The sequence below is a fragment of the Phoenix dactylifera genome, chromosome 13 (genome assembly GCF_051530095.1).
Source record: "Phoenix dactylifera cultivar Ajwa chromosome 13, Ajwa_hap1_PhDact_Kaust_v1.1, whole genome shotgun sequence".
NCBI lineage: Eukaryota > Viridiplantae > Streptophyta > Magnoliopsida > Arecales > Arecaceae > Phoenix > Phoenix dactylifera.
In genome coordinates, this window is record NC_143202.1 from 20,871,382 (window position 1) to 20,886,482 (window position 15,101).

The 15,101-nt window shown below is 40.6% G+C and overlaps 1 pseudogene; it reads left to right on the forward strand.

The window, feature by feature from the left end:
- Positions 1–11,400: 11,400 nt before the first annotated feature.
- Positions 11,401–12,597, forward strand: LOC148700260 (putative metal-nicotianamine transporter YSL6 pseudogene; annotated as a pseudogene).
- Positions 12,598–15,101: the final 2,504 nt, after the last annotated feature.

Here is a 15,101-nt window from a genome sequence, read left to right on the forward strand (position 1 = left end):
TTACGGGCAGAATTTTTCTGCCAGAAGGGCCGTGCCAGGCACGGCCCGTTTGGACCCGTTACGGGCCGTGCCTGGCACGGCCCGTCTGGCAGCCCATGATGGGCCGTGCCTGGCACGGCCCGTCTCGTGCCGTGCCGGGCCCAGCCCGTCTCGTGCCGTGCCGGGCCCGGCCCGCCAATCCACAGGCCTAGGGCCGGGCCAGGCTTGGGTTTTTGGCTGAGCGGGCCGTGCCGGACGAAGCGGGCCAGGCCAGGCACGACCCGTTTAGTCTGTGGCCCGGTGGGCCTGGGCCGGGCCGGCCCGGCACGGCCCGATGCCCATGACTACCTGCCACTCCCTGTGGAAGCTCCCCCTTCAAGACCTGTCCCCTCACCATCCTCGGCCTCGACAACTCCTGCGACACCCCCGGACGTCACCGACCTGAAATCGAGCGGCGGGGAGGGCGTCGGAGATGAAGGGTACCAGGAGTTTCATGACCTGGGGGGGGGGGGAATCCGATAGCACGAGGGCGGCGGCGGAGGCTAGGGTTAGGGTTTCAGGCCCTCCCTTCTCTCCATTCTCCTTCTTCAGCCCTCAAGACCCCGAGCCCACCCTAGCGGCTGTAGGTTAGGGTTCCGGCGTCGATAGCGGTGACGATAAGAAGGTATGCTGTCTCCACATCTGTTAGGTTTTCATTCTCCTCCTTCGATTTAGGTCATCGGATCTATCGAATCCCTCAGAGCCCAGCCCTTAGGAGATGGGGGAGGAGAGATGCTCGGAGTTGGGCCCTCCGCCGGAGTCGTCGTTGTCCAACTCGAGGTACCGCTGCCAAAGATGAGAGATCGTCGTCTTCTTCCATGGGGAGTGGCCAAGTGGGGGTTTGCGGAAAGATGGGAGGAAGCGAGGAAGAGATGAGAGGGATTTGAAATTTTGAATAGGCGGTGGAGAAGGAGATGATTTTCTGAATAAAAGAAATGAGAGGATTTACGATTAAAGTTTTTTTTTATTAAACAGGTTAAACGGGTCGGGTTACCTGTTTATTAAACATGATAGGTTAAGGTTGTAATTTTTTGACGGATTTGAAATTTTGAATAGGCGGTGGAGAAGGAGATGATTTTCTGAATAAAAGAAATGAGAGGGTTTACGATTAAAGTTTTTTTTATTAAACGGGTTAAACGGGTCGGGTTACCTGTTTATTAAACATGATAGGTTAAGGTTGTAATTTTTTGACCTGTTTTATAAACATGTCAAGTTCAGGTTTATGATTTTTTGACCCGACCTGCATCTGACCCGACCCATTTATGTTCGACCCGATCTAATTGCCACCCCTAATTGCAGAGATGAAGTAAGAGATCAGGTGTAGGATAGAGATTGAAGGAGGTTGGTGGTGCGAAGAAGAAATGCATATTGGAAGAAAAAGAGGAGAGAGGAAAAGAGAAAGATCTCCAAACATTCTATATCTAATGAAACAAATTCTTGTGAGGCCGCGAACCTTTTCGTCGAACATTTGCATGTTCTGGTATTCTTTGGTCATTTGGAAGACATAGGGAAGGTGCCTATGGTCCGTAGAGAGTGTTGAATAGTTTGGATTCATTAAATCTAAGGACGACAATGCTTAACTATTTAACTCGTATAATTTGTTTCAATTTATTGTAAATTAGATTAGATTACTTATTTAATAAAATGATCAGATTTGGGTCTAAATTTTTGATTTGTTTAACAAACAGGTCATGTGTTGATTGGCAGAATTTTAATATATCGTCTATCCGATGCGATCCGTATCTTGCTCAATCTGACCTAATTGCCGTCTCTAAATTTAAACTCTTTTAAGGGTACTTTGGGCATCTAGTAAATTAATGGCTAATAGTAACAGAGTTATTGGATAAGCGATCGAAGGGGTTTATTTGTCCACCTCACTAAACTATGGAAGTTAAAGTATATTAATCATTAAAAGAACACTCCTGGAATTTGATTTAAAGCAGAGGGCACACCAAAATTTCAGACGCCTCTTATGCATGCCCCTTCCGACTTAAAAGGAAAAAAAAAATTAAAAACACAATCCCCTCTCTCTTTTATTAAATAATACAATTAAAAGCTTTATGTGGAGAGCTCTATTTAACTTCTAATATTGTGCACCATTTTGATACTTTTCTATTGGAAAACTCTATTATTATTATTATTATTATTATTTCATTATTTAGTAAATAACTTTTGTACAAACATAATAAATAAAATAAATTATAAATATGCAGTTTATTGAAATTAGATTTACATGTGAATTTGCAGTGTAGTGAAACATAGACTTGCAAGCATTCCAGCGGCATGGAACCAAACACACCCTAAATATGGTTGGTTATATATTTTTTTAGCATATTTTTAAGGCTCAAACCAAAAAAAATAATATCTAGAAAGCAAAAAAATATTTTTTTTACTAAAATAAATTATTTATATAATTTTAGTATGAATACATTTTAAAAAATAAAAAATAAAAAATTATGAAGCGTTCTAAGCAACTTTTTAAATTATTTAAAAAGCTGACTTCTTAATTTATTTTGCTATTCAGAAACTTGATGGTTGGGTGGTGGCAGTAGGCGGCTGTTAGTTATTCAACATTTCGGTCTCTAGTACGGAGTTGAGGGCTGTCTAGATGGGCCTTCAACATGCACAACAAGTGTTACATGCTAGCTCAATCATTCTAAAAGAGGATTTGGCCACTATGATCAGCTGGATCTAGGGAGGTCTGAGGGGTGCTGGCTTGGATCACCCCTTGTTTCGAGACATCTAGGTAATGGTATGGAATGGAAGAGCCTTCGAGGCCAAGCATGTATGTTATTGATACAGTCTCTCTCGGACTGTGTTTTTCATCTTAAAAAAATATCTTTTTCGTAATGAACCTTCTGTAAACTCATTTTGGCGTAGGTACTCAGATAATGACATATTTCTTCCTCGACTGTTGTTAATAATAAAGTTTTATGTCTGATATTGATACAAAACAATATCTCAAACATCTTATTAATATAAACAGATATGTACAGCCGCCACAATAGAAAGCCTGGGGAACTTGCCCTTCAACTATTTATTGCATTTGCAATGAATTGATCCTCGGGTTGGTGAGAGCCTTTCAAGTCATCGCTCCGGGACTCGGCTTCACCTTCTTCCACGACGCCCACCGTTGCGTCTCACCTCGCACAGATTCAAGGCAATCAAATCTTTCTTCGACCTCCTGCACAGATCTCGAAGCGGTCATGGCGCGATTCAACGGTCGACGTCGCGAAGGAATGTGAATCATGCTTTCGCGCGAAAGATACCACCCGAACCCACCCCCTCTCGGGACTTGCATCAGACCCCATAGATGCGTCTCGTTGGAGCTGTACGCCTGCCGCCTGTTGAGCGGTATCGATTACCGGGCGGTGCTCGAACAGCGGATGTCTTTAAAAATAGGCTTCCACCAGCCATGCAATGCCATTGATACAACAAGAGCACCGCGGCAAGCCTCCATAGCTTCTCTCTCTCGCTCTTTCTATGGACTTCTTCAATGGCTTTCTTAGTGTTGTGATGCATCTGGCCATTGCTATATTCCTTTTAGCCAACTTACCAGTTAGGTTGGTGTGGAGAGTTGTTCGATGGATGCTTAATTGTGAGGCCTTTGTCGGAGGAGGACATGAACGGAAAAGTTGTTCTCATCACCGGAGCTTCCTCCGGCATTGGTGAGGTGAGTTGCACTAGGCATCTTTCATAAACCTTATTTCATAGATACATTAAAAAATAAATAATGGCATCATATGAAATTAATGATCATGCTATAAACTTTAATTGTCGTGCAACTTTTATATCATCATAAATTTATGCACATAGCATGATAATCATGATGAATGCCATCTATTTAAAATCATGCAACATTTGCTAACACATGCTTCATCCTAATTTTGTGAAATATAAATAATCAAATTCAATTTGATAATCAAATTCAATTTGATAATCAAATAGTCACATATATTTGATAAAACATAAAATTATAGCAGGGTCATTTATCTTAATTTGCTCACCAAATGCCAATTTTTCAATACCTAGCAAGATCATTAAATTACATGTCACTTGCACATTTGATTTCTATTTATTTATAATCTTAAAGTCATTTACAATCAATCCATAGGATTTAATTTCATTTTCAGGTCCATAGCCTAATTCAATTTCTGGTTCAGGCCCATGGCTCAATTCAATTTTTGGGCCAGGTGTAATCTACTTTCTGGTTCGGATTTAATTCAATTTCTGGTTTAGGTCTAGTTCACCTTTTGGTTCGAGTCTGACTCAATTTCTGGTTCAAGTCTAATCAATTTTCTGGCTCAGATTTGATTCAATTACTGGTTCAGATCTGATTCAGCTTCTGGTTCAGACCTGATTCAACCTCTGATTCAGGTCTGATCCAGCTTTTGGTTCAAGTTGAGCCAATTTCACTTCTAGTTTAGACCCAAATGCCCTCTGGTTCAGGTCTGGGCCCATTTGCATTTAGGTCCGAAGTTTAATTAGGTTCTGGATTAGGCCCTTGGCCAGGTTCAGTTACTAGGACTATTTGTGTTCAGGCCTAGAAACACAATTAGTTAATTTATAATTATACCTTATCGGTTCTAATAAATTTAAAGAGGACCTAGCCTCAAACTATATTCAATTAGCCCCTCTATTAAAATTTGTGCTCTTCAAACCCAGTTGATTTTGGGTTTAAGAACACTGGGCTCAAACTAGGATCCAGCTCGGCCTCAAGCTTCTAAAGCCAAATTCATTTGAAGCCTACCGCCGAAACCAGGCCCATTTCGGCCCACAACATTTTTTTTTCTTTTCTTATTTCTTCTTTTCTTTCTTTCTTTTCTTCTTTTTGTTTTTTTCCTCCTTCCCGAACCTTCCTCTCTCTTCTTCCTTTTCTTATCGCTCTCTAGTGAATGGGGTTTCCCTTCCCCATGGACAAGGAGAAGCCGATCGAAGCTGGTGGTGCACGCTGGTCTGCGCCCAAGCTAGCGGCGCCCGCATGGCGCGCGGCAGCCTCGCGGTCGACCCGACGACCCTCGCAGTGCCCCGAACCGGCGACGTCCCTGGCCGGAGGATAGAGATCCTCTTTTTCTCCTTCCTCTCTGATCCCCTCCGGCTGAGATCAAGCTGGTTCCATCCATGGGAACCGGATTTCACTCGAGCTGGAAGCCATAATTGAGTGGAAGAGAAGGCTCTTTGGCATGGGCCGTCCATGGCCTCTGGTTGACCGAGCTAATATCGGATCACGACCGCTCACGAGTGAGATCTTCCCCCTCCCTCCACTACATCTTATTTCTACCCTTCTCTTATTTCCATTTTAATTATTATACTAGATCGATCGAATGTAATTCATGAACATGGGTGATAGAAAATTTACCGAGCTTCGAGGAGCTGTGAAGCTTTTCCAGCGAGCTATTGTGTCTCCTCCAGCGGCTCAGTTGTGGTGACGAGTTGGGGGTGTCTCCTCCATTGCTCCAGATTCGTCTCCTTTGCAAAGAAAGAAGAGAGGGTAAGAGGCAATGAGAGGATGGTTGATGGAGTCCCTCTCTGAGGACTCTATAGGCTTTTATAGCCCTCGATCAAGCTCAAATGTGGTGATCGTGGCTGTTAGGCGGTTATAACTGCATCAACAGCTGGCGATCTCCACCGTTATCTTTCTCTCAAAGTTTCCAGATGGGTCGCTGACTATGGTCTAGGTCGGCCTGTTTGGCCCAGTAATTACATTCTTCACTTTTTAAAAGAAATTTCGTACTCAAAATTTTACATATCTTAATTCTTAAACAAATTAAGATACTTAGTCTTTTATTTAATATTTTACTAGGCTTCTGCTACGCAAATCTGATCGAGCCCTACATGTCTAAGGCTCAGTCTCAATTTGTATGAACTCTAACTTTCTCGTTTAAGTGATAAGATTCTTAAACATAACATCTATAAATAGTTTTTTTAAGAGAGACGACATCACATAAAGGTTGGTTCAATTCTTATGGTGTGTATTATAGAGGGATTGAAACCTAGAAGATACAAACAGGTCAGAAGATTTACAATTAATTGACGCATGACATTTGTGGAATTACCTAGAATGATACTTGTCACTATTTGGTCACTTGCACCAGCATTCTACTGAATCAATGTAACAGCCGAGCACTAGATTCAGTAGGTTCCGAGTCATTCTTCATTTTTATTTGGATAGTTCCGTGCCAAATGTCCATGTCGTCTACAAGTGAAGCAGACTTCCATCTTCTTAAAACAAAGCCCCGCATGAGTCTTGCCACAGTAGGTATAGGCCTCAAATCTCTTCTTCTTATTTGTATTATCTCTGTTACTCAGACTTCCTGTCATCTCGGGTCTATTCTGGTCGCCCTTTTCTTTTTCTAATCTCCTCAATTCTACTTCAACCTTCAGAGCCCTTTTTAATACATCCCTATAACCGGTGAAAATCGGAGCAGACAATCGGGATCGAATTCCGTATCTCAAACCTTGCTCGAATCGGTTGGCCTTGCTCCTTTCTATCTCTATCATCTGAGGACAAAACCTGCCTAATTCATTAAATTTGTTGGCATATTCCAGTACAGTCATCCTATTTGTCTACCTCAAAGATAAGAATTCAGTTTCCTTCGACAATTTGACTGACTCTAGAAAATACTGATCATAAAATAGTCCTTTGAATTCTTCCGATGTCAGTGGCTCATTTTCCTTCTCGAATGCAGTTGTCATGACAGTCCATCAGAACTCTGCATTTTCTTTCAGCATAGGAATAACCAATATGTCTTTTACTTCATCAGAATACTGTAGAGCATTGAACATCTTTTCAATTTTTTGAATCCAGGTCTCAGCAGCCACAGAATCAGCTCCACCATCAAACATTGGTGGGTTGAGCCTAAGGAATCGCTCGTGGTAGGATTCTGCAGACAGTGTAGGTCGAGAGGCAGTCTGCATCTATTGCTGCTACAGAAGGAGTTGGGCTACCACCTGGCATACACCAGCAATATCTGCCTGCGTGGCTACTGTATTCGGAGCTTGCTCCACCAGCCTACTGGTCGCTCCTCGAGATCTTAGTTAGTCTCCCTCTCAGAGTACCTAATCCCAAGATTTTTGGCGTAAGAATTATGACATACAAAGTGATTGCATCCCAAAACTTGATCCTTTCTATTTACAACACATAGTATGTTCTTTTGATCTCCTTTAAAATAAGGTCAACCTTCCAACAACCTTGGATTTAGATGCCATAATTCTTTGCCCAATAAATTAATTACTCATGATTAATTTCACACAAAAATCATAATTGGCTTAATGAAAATAGGTGAGAGCATTAGCATCAAATACTTTTCATAATTCCTAATCCTTTTTCTTCTCTTAACTTTGCCCATGATTTAATGATCAACCTTTATCTTAGGAATATCTTCCATCATAACCATGCCATTCAAATTCTTCATGCAATTTTAGGTTTCAACAACAACCTCAACAATATTGACAAAAGACCCTAGATCAACTTATAATTCTAACCTTTGATTTGAAATTTCATGTACATCATATAGTCCCCAATAAACGTGAATAAGATCTATTATTTGGATCCAAAAGCGGTAATTAAAATTTATTTATGATTTCACCAAGACCTTACAATCTCCAAAATCGAAGTCTCCACTCAATAACAAGGATCCCTTGTCAAATCATAAACCTAGACTTGAGGTTAAACTAACACATCCAATAGTGTCCAATAATTATGAGAAAGATCTAATAGCCCAATCCAAACATGAGAATTCAAATTAACTAGAACTCCTCCATCAATATGCATACTCTATGGCCTTAAGAATTTGATCCACCAATAGAAATACAATTATTTGCAATATCCAAGTATGCCAATACCAATTATAACCACGTACAGATTTAACCTCGAAGAACAATCCTTTATGATACTATATTAAAAAAATCTTTCTTGGCTCATTCCAATTCTATGACCAATCCATGTACAAATCACACTCTAATAATCACATCCAAATCCATATCAATTTTAAACTTTCTTTTCATTTAAATAATATCTGAACATAGTATAACTGCTATACCATGGTAAACCTTCCTACACTTATCTTAGGTCAAACATCTCTCATCCTGATCAAAAACATCTTATCTAGTCCTTCCGTACTCATCGAATACTAAATCCAGTACATACATTTTATCACAATGCTTAGTGATCTTTCACTTAAGCACTAAATTTAATTTTACTACTTTTGTCATGTCCCAAGTGATCATAACTTTAAGCCATGATACATTTCTGTTGTAAACCCTAGTGATCTTAAACTTATTCTTTGGTTCTAATTTTGTCACAATCCCATGTGATCTTAACCTAAGCTCAGATAGTTTTTCAATCACAATTCACAATGATCTGAACCTAAGCTTTGATAGTTTTTCTGTCACAATCACGTCCCTAGAATGACTTGTATTAGCCCTACATTTCTTCTTTTTGTTGCTCATTGTCACCTAAGACAATATAAACCAAAATTATTATTTTATTATTTTATTATTTTATTTTTTTTTATTATTATTGTTATTCCAATTACGTGAAAGCTAACTTAATTACCCATTTTCATGATTAGTCTTAAACTTTTTAATCATGGCTAAACCTATATCTCTGATACCACTAAATGTCACGCCTTAAATTCGGATCATGACAGCCGTGCTATTGCAAAGTTAAGCATACAATAAACGCAGCCACTTCAAAACTTCAAATCAATTATGAACAATTTTATTCATGAATGTCATCAAATATTTCATCATTAAGGATTGATACAGAGCCTCTAAAAATACTAGCATTTAATATTTTATTTTTTTCATAACCCTGAAGCATGTCACGCTCCTTGCTCCTAGCAATCCTATTTATCTATAAGAACATAAATAAGTAGGTGTGAGCTATAAAAGCTCAGTAAGTAACCATGCATAATCTTATCAGCGCAAGCATAATGTTTTGCATGCCAGTGCACTAATTTAAGAAACTAATAGTTGTAACAAAGTAAGAATTTCATACAACATATAATCAAACCAGTCATAAAACAATATGTATCCAATCATGCATGTTCATAAATATGATTATGCATCATAAAATTTTTGCCATTATTCCATCCTTTGAAATTCATACTCTCAGATGGTAGTGTAGCTAAGACCGCTCTTATTCCCACGGCAAAGCCTTTACCTCTGCAGGATCATCTTCCAATTACTATTACCTACTAGCGAGGGTCGTAAAGCCAAGTTACTTTTACCCACTAGCGAGGGTTTTATGCTGAGTTGCTCTTACCCACTGGCATAGGACTTACATAGCAATCTGAGGGTTCTTAAATTATATCATTCCTTTCATAAATCTTATTCATAGATACATTGAAAGGTGAATAATGGCATTAAATTCATGATCATGCTAGAAACTTTAATTTTCGTGCAACTTTTATATCATCATAAATTATATACATAGCATGATAATTATGATGAATGTCATCTATTTAAAATCATGCAACATTTACTAACGCATGCTTGATCCTAATTTTGTGAAAACATAAATAATTAAATACAATTTCATAATAAAATAGTCACATGTATTTAATAAATTATAAGATTATATCAGGGTCACTTACCTTAATTTGCTTACCAAAGCCAACTCTCCAATACCTAGCAAGATCATTAAATTACATGTCACTTGCATATTTGATTTCTATTTATTTATAATCTTAAAGTCATTTACAGCCCATCTATAGGACTCAATTTTATTTCCAGGTCCATAGCCTAATTAAATTTCTGGTTCAGGCCTATAGCTCAATTCAATTTCTAGGTTAGGTCTAATATACTTTCTAGTTCGGGTTTAATTCAATTTCTGATTTAGGTCTGGTTCACCTTCTGATTTGGGTCTGACCCAATTTCTGGTTTAGGTCTAATCAATTTTCTGGCTCAGATTTGATTCAATTACTGATTCAGGTCTGATTCAGCTTCAGCTTCTGGTTTAGGTTTGATACAGCTTTTGATTCAGGTTTGAGCCAATTTCACTTCTGGTTTAGACCCAAATGCCCTCCGGTTCATGTTTGCGCCCATTTGAATTCAGGCTTGAAGTTTAATTAGGTTCTGGATCAGGCCCTTGGCCGGGTTCAGTTACTGGGCCTATTTGTGTTAAGGCCCAGAAACACAATTAGTTAATTTATAATTAAACCTTATCAGTTCTAATTAATTTAAAGAGGATCTAGCCTCAAATTATATTCAATTTAGTCCCTCTATTAAAATTCGTGCTCTTCAGGCCCAGTTGATTTTGGGTTTAAGAACACTGAGCTCGGACTAGGACCCAGTTTGGCCTCAGGCTTCTAAAGCCAAATTTATTTGAAGCAACCGCCGAAACCAAGCCCATTTCGGCCCACAACATTTTTTTCTTATTTCTTTTCTTTTCCTTCTTTTCTTCTTTTCTTTTCTTCTTTTTCTTTTCTTCCTTTTTCTTCCTTCCCGAACCTTCCTCTCTCTAATTCCTTTTCTTATCCCTCTCTTGTGAAGGGGGGTTTCCCTTCCTCATGGACCAGGAGAAGCCGGCCGAAGCCGGTGGTGCACGCCGGTTTGCGGCCAAGCTAGCGGCGCCCGCATGGCATACGACCGGGCCAACGACACTAGCAGTGCCCTGAACCAACGACGTCCACGGCCGGAGGATAGAGATCTTCTTCTCTTTTCTCTCTAATCACCTCCGGCTGAGATCAAGCTGGTTCCACCCATGGGAACCGGAATTCACTTGAGCTAAGGACCCTTCCATGAATTGGAAGGTAGGTATGCATTCTAGGATTTTTAGATCTAAGGTTTTGATGGAAGGGGAAGCCATAATCGAGTGAAAAAGAAGGTTCTTTGGCATGGGCCGTCCATGGCCTCTGATTGACCGACCTAATATTGGATCACGGCCGCTCACAGGTGAGATCTCCCCCCCTCCCTTCAATTAAAAATTTTGCTAGAATGTTTTGGCAGATAATATCAGGTTGGTAAGTTGCTTTGGCTTTTAACTAATGAGATGCTTGGGATTTTGAAATCCATTGCAGTTGGGGCTGTTGTGATTAGCCATTACTGTAATCAAAGCAAATGTATTATTTCAACTATTTGGAGTCAACATAATAAATCCTTCAATATTCTATTAAAGCGAACATCTTCTTTGACGTTCTCCTTTTTAAAACATACATCCAGCCTTTCCAGATGTTTGCTGAACCTTCGTATCCTATCTTAATTGTTGCATCTATACCTTCTCTTCAAACTTTCTTTGACTATGAGCTTTCTTTTTCAACAAGTTTTCAGTTCGCATGTCTGCTATACTCATTTTTTGTGCTTCAACCTTCCTCTTAGCCCAGCCTCGTGACTTTTATCAGAAAGAAAAGAATTTTGGCATAAAGATATTCATTATGACCATTGGTGACTGTGTACTGCAAGTTCGCTTTGTTAATTCACAGCTTGTCATCCACAGACAATGAGAGCTCCAAGCTGTTAACAGAGGAACGGCTGCGGAATAAGACGTTCATAAAAGACAGCATACCTTCCTGGTTTGCAGCCTCTGGTTATGTTGGCCTGGCTGCAATATCCATTGCAACAATACCTATCATCTTCCCACAGGTGAAATGGTACCTTGTCCTCGTGTGTTACATCCTGGCTCCTGCTCTCGCCTTCTGCAATTCCTATGGCACTGGCCTCACTGACTGGAACCTTGCCTCCACCTACGGAAAGATTGGTCTCTTCATCTTTGCCTCAATCATTGGCAAGGATGGTGGCGTCATTGCTGGACTAGCAGCTTGTGGTGTCATGATGTCCATCGTGTCCACTGCTGCTGATCTCATGCAGGATTTCAAGACAGGCTATCTCACCCTCTCCTCACCACGGTCCATGTTTGTGTCCCAGTTGATTGGGACAGCATTGGGCTGTGTCGTTGCACCTCTTACTTTCTGGTTGTTTTGGACAGCATTTGATATCGGATCCCCAGATGGTGTGTATAAGGCTCCATATGCTGTTATATATCGGGAGATGGCTATCTTAGGTATTGAAGGCTTCTCAGCACTGCCAAAGCACTGTCTAGAGATCTGTTGTGTGTTCTTCGTGGCGGCACTGGTTGTCAATCTTTCAAGGGATGTAGCTCCAAAGAATGTATCAAAGTATATCCCAATACCAATGGCAATGGCAGTGCCATTCTACATAGGGGCATACTTTGCAATTGATATGTTTGTTGGGACGGTCATTTTGTATTTCTGGGAGCGAGTGAACCAGAAGGACGCTGAGGACTATGCAGGAGCGATGGCATCCGGTTTGATCTGTGGTGATGGAATCTGGACTGTCCCTTCAGCAATCCTTTCAATCTTTAGGATTGATCCTCCAATATGCATGTATTTTGCGCCGGCTATTGCCGGCTGAAATATGTCAACCAGTGAGCCTGGTTGTTGATTATTTTAAGATTCACTACTGTCTGTAAATATGTAAAATAGCACATTTTAAGTGTGTCAATCAGTAAGCCTGGTTGCTGATTATTCTAAGATTTACTACTATCTGTATTTGTAAAATAGAACATTGTATTATGTCTAATGAATAATATCAGCATTGCTGTATCTGTTGTTGTAATTATTGTTTGAAGATTGGTTCCCTCTCGGTTGTGATCCTGTTTGTGAATGCTAAAAGGGAGATGGAGCTCACTCTCTTGGTGTTGGATGTGCATATCCTAATACGTGTGATCATTGTGGTGTTTGGTTAGAGTGCAATCCCATTAAGTGGGAAGTGATGCTTTGATTATAATTCGATTGGGCTTAAATTTTCTTGTAAGCATTGGAGTTTTGTATCAATTATAACCTATGAAGCATGGAACGCCTGGTATTACTGCCAGCCACTTCAGTTTCATTCCTCTCTAAGTAAATGTTGGAATTTTATGTCAATTATAATCCCACTACTCTTGATTGTCTTTCAACATTTGCTAATTCTAGTCGTAGGTTTGGGAGTCTATCAAATCATTTAGAGTTGCAATGGATCACCATGAACAACGGGGGTACAGTCTAACAATCCAATCTAGTCAATGGAATTAAAAGTAGTATACATCCACACTACTAGGTTAGAGGAAAGGATTGCAGATAGGGATCGCAAAATATGATCCGACCTGCCAACCTGACTCGTATTTGATCCGCCATAAACAGGTTTGGATTTGGCCTAAACAGGTTTGGATCGCAAATAGGTCGATCCATTTAACCTATTTATCAATTGGGTCGGATACAGATTTTAAATGTCTAACTCATTTAACCCGTTTGTAATTTGGTGCGCACAGTTTTTTTTTTATATATTTTGTTTGCTAGGACCACATACCATAGTCCACAGTTCATCAGTTCCTCAGTTTTTTTTTTTTTTTTCGTTTCCCCATTTGGCCATTCCCCTTTCCTCTCTACCGAAGCTCCATGGCGGAAGATCTCCACCCCTTCCGAGCCCCACCTCCACCGCAAGCAGTGGAAGATCTCCTCCTCCTTAGTCGGCGATCACCCCTGCCACTCCCTGTGGAAGCTCCCCCTTCAAGACCCGTCCCCTCACCATCCTCGGCCCCGACAACTCCTGCGATACCCCCGGACGTCACTGACCTGAAATCGACCGGCGGGGAGGGCGCCGGAGATGAAGGGTACCAGGAGCTTCATGACCTCCAGGGGGGAGGGGAGAATCCGACAGCACGAGGGCGGCGGCGGAGGCTAGGGTTAGGGTTTCAGGCCCTCCCTTCTCTCCATTCTCCTTCTTCAGCCCTCAAGACCCCGAGCCCACCATAGCGGCTTTAGGTTAGGGTTCCGGCGTTGACAGCGGCGACGATAAGAAGGTATGCTGTCTCCACATCCATTAGGTTTTTATTCTCCTCCTTCAGTTTAGGTCATCGGATCTATCGAATCCCTCATAGCCCAGCCCTTAGGAGGAGGGGGAGGAGAGATGCTGGAAGTCGGGCCCTCCGCTGGAGTCGTCGTTGTCCAGCTCGAGGTACCGCTGCCAAAGATGAGAGATCATCGTCTTCTGCCATGGGGAGTGGCCGAGTGGGGGTTTGTGGAAAGATGGGAGGAAGCGAGGAAGAGATGAGAGGGATTTGAAATTTTGAATAGGCGGTGGAGAAGGAGATGATTTTCTGAATAAAAGAAATGAGAGGGTTTACGATTAAAGTTTTTTTTTATTAAATGGGTTAAACGGGTCGGGTCGGGTCGGGTTATCTGTTTATTAAACATGATAGGTTAAGGTTGTAATTTTTTGACGGATTTGAAATTTTGAATAGGCGGTGGAGAAGGAGATGATTTTCTGAATAAAAGAAATGAGAGGGTTTACGATTAAAGTTTTTTTTTTATTAAATGGGTTAAACGGGTCGGGTTGGGTCGGGTTACCTGTTTATTAAACATGATAGGTTAAGGTTGTAATTTTTTGACCTGTTTTATAAACATGTTAAGTTCTGGTTTATGATTTTCTGACCCGATCTGCATCTGACCCGACCCATTTATGTCCGACCGACCCAATTGCCACCCCTAATTGCAGAGATGAAGTAAGAGATCAGGTGTAGGATAGAGATTGAAGGAGGTTGGTGGTGCGAAGAAGAAATGCATATTGGAAGAAAAAGAGGAGAGAGGAAAAGAGAAAGATCTCCAAACATTCTATATCTAATGAAACAAATTCTTGTAAGGCCGCAAACCTTTTGGTCGAACATTTGCATGTTCTGATATTCCCTAGTCATTTGGAAGACATAGGGAAGGTGCCTACGGTCCGTAGAGAGTGTTGAATAGTTTGGATTCATTAAATCTAAGGACGGCAATGCTTAACTATTTAACTCGTATAATTTGTTTCAATTTATTGTAAATTAGATTAGATTACTTATTTAATAAAATGATCAGATTTGGGTCTAAATTTTTGATTTGTTTAACAAACAGGTCATGTTTTGATTGACAGAATTTTAATATATCGTCTATCCGATGCGATCCGTATCTTGCTCAATCTGACCTAATTGCCGTCTCTAAATTTAAACTCTTTTGAGGGTACTTTGGGCATCTAGTAAATTAATGGCTAATAGTAACAGAGTTATTGGATAAGCGATCGAAGGGGTTTATTTGTCCACCTCACTAAACTAT